The sequence below is a fragment of the Castor canadensis genome, chromosome 2 (genome assembly GCF_047511655.1).
Source record: "Castor canadensis chromosome 2, mCasCan1.hap1v2, whole genome shotgun sequence".
Taxonomy (NCBI): Eukaryota; Metazoa; Chordata; class Mammalia; order Rodentia; family Castoridae; genus Castor; species Castor canadensis.
In genome coordinates, this window is record NC_133387.1 from 172,016,903 (window position 1) to 172,023,165 (window position 6,263).

Here is a 6,263-nt window from a genome sequence, read left to right on the forward strand (position 1 = left end):
AGGAAAAGACAACAGCCCAGGGTCTCCATCTGGTACAGAGGATAAAGACCAGGTTGGAGCCATCTTTGGACAGAGGACAAGTCTTAGCATCAGGAATCAGGCAACATCCTTGTGAACCTGTGGCTCATGACTATGAGCCTAGCGACTTGGGAGGCTGAGATTGGGAGGATTTTAGTTAAATGACAACCTGAGCAAATGATTTGGAAGAGAAACATAAATACAATAACCAGAGAAAAATGATTGGATGTCTGCCTGCTTTGTGAGCATTCTTTTCAAGTGTGAAGGCCTTAGTTAACACTTCAGTTCCTTGTACTCCCCCAAAAAAGAATAGGTCCCAAAAGTTACATGGCATAAGAAAGGGTAATGTAGTAGAAATACTGTCCAGAGTATAGCCAGAAAGATGAAGAAAAGGAAAATGAAGAAAGTAATAAAAGGAGCAAGAATGGGAGAAAAGACTCAGCAACAGCTATAGGGAAATGACAGCCCAATGGCTCATTCAGTTTGTGATTCTCTTCCAGGTTTTCTTCAGAGCAAGTTTGACTTCCTTGTTCCTGAGGCTATAAATGAGGGGATTTAGCATAGGGCACCACAAGAGTATAAAATACTGAAAAGAATTTTCCTTGGCCCACAGACTCAGCAGATTTAGGCTTAACATAAACAAGTATCTCAAACCCATAGAAGAGGCCAACAGTTATTATGTGAGAAACACAGGTGTTCATGGATTTGGACCAACCCTTACCAGATGACATATGAATGACATTAAAAAAATCAATGCATATGAGATTAAGATAATGAGGCAACATAAAATGACAGCTGTACCTACAACTATATAACTCACAAGCTCATTGACGTAGGTGCTGCTGTAGGAGAGCTGGAGGAGGGGGAAGATGTCACACATGTAGTGGTTGATGGTGTTGGAATCACAAAAGATGAGCCTAAGCATAAATCCTGTGTGGACCATGGCACAAGCAAATCCCATCAAGTATGACGTGACCATCAGTAGAGAACAGGTCCTAGGGGACATGATGACTGTGTACTGCAGGGGCTGACAGATGGCCACATAGCGATCATAGGCCATGGTTGTCAAAACATAGGAGTCAGAGTTGACAAAAAAAACAGAAGAAAAACAGCTGGGTCATGCATCCAGTGAAAGAGATGATGTTCTTCTCTGAAACAAAACCCATCAGCATTTTGGGGGTAAAGACAGACGAATAACAGAAATCAATGCAGGACAGATTGAAGAGAAAAAAGTACATTGGTATATGAAGGTGTGAGTTTAAGAAAATTAGATTCAATAAACGCATATTTCCCACAGCAGTGACAATATAGTTGACCAAGAACAGGAAGAAGAGGGGCATTTGGAGCTCAGGTTGGTCTGTTAATCCCATAAGAATAAACTCCATCACTGAAGAATCATTTTCCATAGCCATTTGCTTCACAGATGGGATCTGTAAGAACAAGAGTAGAAGGTGACATTTACAATGAACCCAACCCATTCTTAAACCCATAAAGAGAGTTGGAGCTGCTGGTTTCTAAGCTCAGGGTTATCTGTAGGCAGATGGTAAGGCATCTAAACAGTTAGGCCTTTTTCATGTTGATTCCTGAAGAATTCCCACTTGCTCCTTCTCCTACCCATGATGTGTGTCTCTGGCCAATAGTATGTGACAAGACCTCTCAATATCTCTGACCTCATTTCCCCCCTTCACTTCTGTCTTTACTAATGTTTAGAAGGGAGAAGAGCAATAATAAGTGATGTTCCCCAGAGCCCCTGATTTACAGAGCATTGGTTTTACAGGGTCATTATCAAGACAAAGATGATTCAGTGCTCACCATTGTCCTCCAAGAAACCTTACTGTTTCTGGACTTCAAGACCTTTCCTCCTCACTGTACTGATGGGTCCAATTTTGTGTTGACCAATGGGCTAATGATAGTCACCAGCGTAGTCACAGTTCTGTCTCTGACCTGCTAGAAGAAGGAGCCTGGGGAATTTGCCAGGATAATGTCTCTGGAAGTTTCTCTTTACAGCAAGAAGGAAAACAAAAACCTTATATGAGACTCCCAAACATGACCTCACTCTAATGCTACCTATTTCATGCCCCAAACTTCAGGGAACACTTGATTAGAAGCACAGATTTATTCTCTCTCATGATTTCCTCTAAGGTTGTTTCTGCCCCTCGAGGTTAGAATTATTGAGCCTATGTTTACATCGTGTTCCATAGACCTAATATTGGGTCTTTTGAGAACTAATACTCTGCTTAATTTATAAATTTCCACTAGGAATACCTAATCCTCATGACAAAGTATTCAGTGTCCCCCTTTGTCATTATGCTTTCCATGCCCTGTACAGTTATAGAAGAGGAAAGTCCAGGAGCATAGTCACTTGCTATTTCACATTAAAATATTATATCATAGGTTTAATACTTTGCAAAATAGTTTTGTAGCAAAGAGTTTGGCAGAATAGGAACAGATACTCAAGTCAGTCTGAGTTTAAATCCAGAGTTTTGAACTTACTATGAGACTGTCAACAAGAAATGAAACTTCTCTGATCCTTGATTTATTTATACTTATATATACATGAAAGTGTGTCTATGAAATGAGACTCATGAAGAGCTATTACAATGAGTTATTGTGGGAATTAAGTGAGATGATTCTCATAAAGTATTAGAACTATGCTTGGCCTAAAAATAGAATAATTGATGTCAGTTAGCATTCACTCCTTCCCTTGCTACACACACATATTCATAAATATTAGGGAATCTAAGCTTTGCACTATTGATACATGAATAAGAATAGTTTGCTGTGTTGTAAAGTCTATTTGATTTAGGTTGAATAGCACCCCAATGTTTGCCTGTTGAGTAACAAAACTATGCTCACCACAACACTGCCACACACACACACACACACACACACACACACACACACACAAAATGCTACTTGGGACTATCGAAAACTTCTCCAGACATAGTCATATGTCTCCTGCATGGCCATGGACTCAGAAAATGATACCTTAATGTCTGGCACTTTGGCAAGCTTAGTACGTTGAACTGAAGGACACTGGAAGGACTAAAAGTGTTTTTCTCATCTTTTCCTAAAGGTCTTTCTCTTGCTCTCATAATCCCAAAAGCCATTCCTCTTCTGTAATGAAGGTCTGAAAATTTATATCCCCTTTCCCACAATGTCAGTCATAAAACCTAGAAATATTATTCTAACATTTTTATACCTTTCTATATAAACAATTCACATAAAGAAAATAGCCTGTCTGCTTTCTTGTCTGAGAGTAGATTGTAATACCCTTATTCTAGAATGCACTTGATCACTACTGAGAGTGAAGCAATGTAACACAGACTAACTAGAAAAGAATCAGGACTGAGTGTTGCTGGGTTTCCACTTTCTTCACAAAACTAACCACAGTTTCCCCTGATCTTTGGGTGTACATTTCTGCAGGATCCTCTGCTATATGAAATTCTGAACAAATAAATCTAGTAAGTCTTTCTCTTATTAACCTGTGTTTTGATATAAAAGTGTTATCCTGGACCCTTATGATAGTAAAGAGCAGTACCATACTTTTCCCACCCTACAATGGGAAAATATCCATATTTGTGAGCCAGTGGAATCTCTGGACACATGAACTTCTCCCATATCTTCCTCAGAAAGTTCTGAGTTGTACAAATTTGTGTCTAAAGTTTAATATACATGAAGTGAAGTCAGACTTTCTCATGCTTCTTAATGCTACCTTTCCCTCATCATTTTCTCATTTTCACCACAACCCAAGAAATTAATGAACTACTTAAACTTCATCACTTCATCTTCTTTCATTATCGTCAAAAAATCTCCACTTACTAGAGGATCCATCCCTTTCACTTGTACAGATTGTGGAGTCTCTCTTCACCTTATATGTGGGCTACTCTACAGTTTTCTAACTTGAACTTCTATTGAAAATGAGAATTTGATGCTTAGATCAACCCACAAGCATTGCATAGACACACCCCTTTTCTTCCTAATCTTGACTCCAAGTCCCTGCCACTATTATAATAATAAATTGGATTATATTAATATTCTTATACTTATTATACTTAAGGCAACTATAAATATTATTCACACCTACCCCATGGATTATTTTCATTTCCATAATTCCTTTTTATGTGATTTTCATATTATTCTCTGTACTTTCCTCAATTCTTCCTAACATCTTCCTCATGTTTTATAAGTCTCTTCTTAGTGCTTTCAGTCACAATATTCAATTTCATCTTCTTAGACAAGAATTCTAGAAAAATTTTGACCCACTCCTGGCATGCTATTTGTCTTCTGACTGTGATGCAAAATATGTAATCTTGAGATCTTCCACCATCATCACATTAGGAACCTCTCATCGCTATCTTGAATTGGCTCCTCTGTAATCTCCATGTGTCTTGTTTTACTTACTCATTTTGTATATGATGTATTTTGTTTCTTGAAATTAAGGGGAGGGTCCACGGAATGTAAGTGTTTCTGACTTGTAGTTTTCAAATATCTCTATGCACCACCCTGTTTATTGGATTCTTGCATGGGAATAGCAACTGCTTTAAAAGTCACTGTCCATCAAGATTTTGAGGGCATTCAAAGCTTGATACTTCTCAGTTTATTGGTTTGTTTTTTTTTAATGAAACTAACCACTCTTTCTGTATTTTGGATGCTGTTAAGATGTCAGGAAGGAATAGTGACACTGTGTTTACATACAGTCTGCCATCACTAACCACAGTCCTCTGTCTGCACGCCTGGGCCAACACTGAGGAGGACATTGAGCCCACGGAACCAGGACAATGATAGTTCAAGCTCCCAGGCCATGAGCAACTCTGTTCTATCAGAGTGGGAAGGCGAGGAGGTCTAACACCCCATAGTCTCTTGTACTTTTATTTCTTCTTTTCTTAGTATTTTGACTGGATCTCAAGGTGAATACCAACAGAGTGAGATATAGACCTTGCCCATAGGTTTCTCAGTCTTTTCAGTCAGACAACCAAGGAAACTGACATTTGCTCCATCTGTTACTGCTTGCCAGTCTCACCCTTATAATCACCCTCTAAACCAGGCACCTCTCTCACACATAAGAAGAGAAAGCTAGAACAAATCCATTGATGCTCCAAGGACAAAACAATTAAAAGAGCAACTGTCATTTTTGGAACATAGTCAATAAAAATAGCTGCCATAATGCACGTGCTCAGAACTTAGGATACATCATAAAATTCACCACATTTTTTTCACCTTTAATTCATGTGTTGCCCTAATAATTACTTTAGGGACAAAGATCATGCTGCCCATCTATGACTTTGGTTGGTGCTAAGTACAGTACAGGCTAGCACATAGTAGGATTTCCTGAGATATTTGTGGAAGATATGTTCTGTAACTGAAAACCTTCATAATCTTTTCCACATTTCTCATGTTCTTAGGAGTAGAGTCTACAAGCACAATGACCTCTCACTTAGCACACATGACCAAGGATATATTTTTATAGTTAAAAATAGGTAAATCTGTAGATACAATATGAATTTGTGGTCACCCAGGGCCTGGGATAGTTTTAACTGAACTGAGTTACTGAACTTCATAGCCCAAAGGTATTCCCACATACATCAGGTCAATTGATTATTGCAATACTCCATAGGTAATTTAGTGAAGATATTATAAGTTTGTCAAGTAATAAGGATAAAAAGATTACATACCTATACAAAAATTAATAAAACCAGACTCCACCCCTATCTCACACCATTAAAAATTTTTACAAAGTTAATTATGGATGGAAACATAAACATTAATACATTTAGAAGACAGCCAAAGGTAAAAGCTTTGTGACCTAGGGCTTGACAAAATTAAGACACAAAAAGAAAAATCCATGAAAAAAATACATTAATGGGATGTTGTCAAAAAGATTTTCCTCTGAGAAATGCTATATTATCAGAATGAAATGACAAGGTAAACATTGGGAAAATAGTTCTGAAAATCATATACTTAATTTAGAAAACATTTTCTGAAAATCTCAGCTACAGGTTATGTGTAAGTAGGAATATTGTGATCCTGGTTAGCCCTGGCATAAATTAGAGACTTTATTCAAAAAGTAACTAAAACATGATAAAAGAAAATTAAAACATATGCACACAATGATTTTCTACATCACATCTTCAAATCGACTAGGATGGCTAAAATGGAACAAAGAGAAGGAAAAGAAGAAAAGTCTAACCCAGGTGTTGATAAAGATGTGAAACAGTTTCTACTTGCATGTGTTGAAATACATG

At 37.7% G+C, this 6,263-nt stretch overlaps 1 pseudogene; it reads right to left on the reverse strand.

The window, feature by feature from the left end:
- Window positions 1-496: 496 nt before the first annotated feature.
- On the reverse strand, window positions 497-1,433 carry LOC109677260 (olfactory receptor 8C8-like; annotated as a pseudogene).
- Window positions 1,434-6,263: the final 4,830 nt, after the last annotated feature.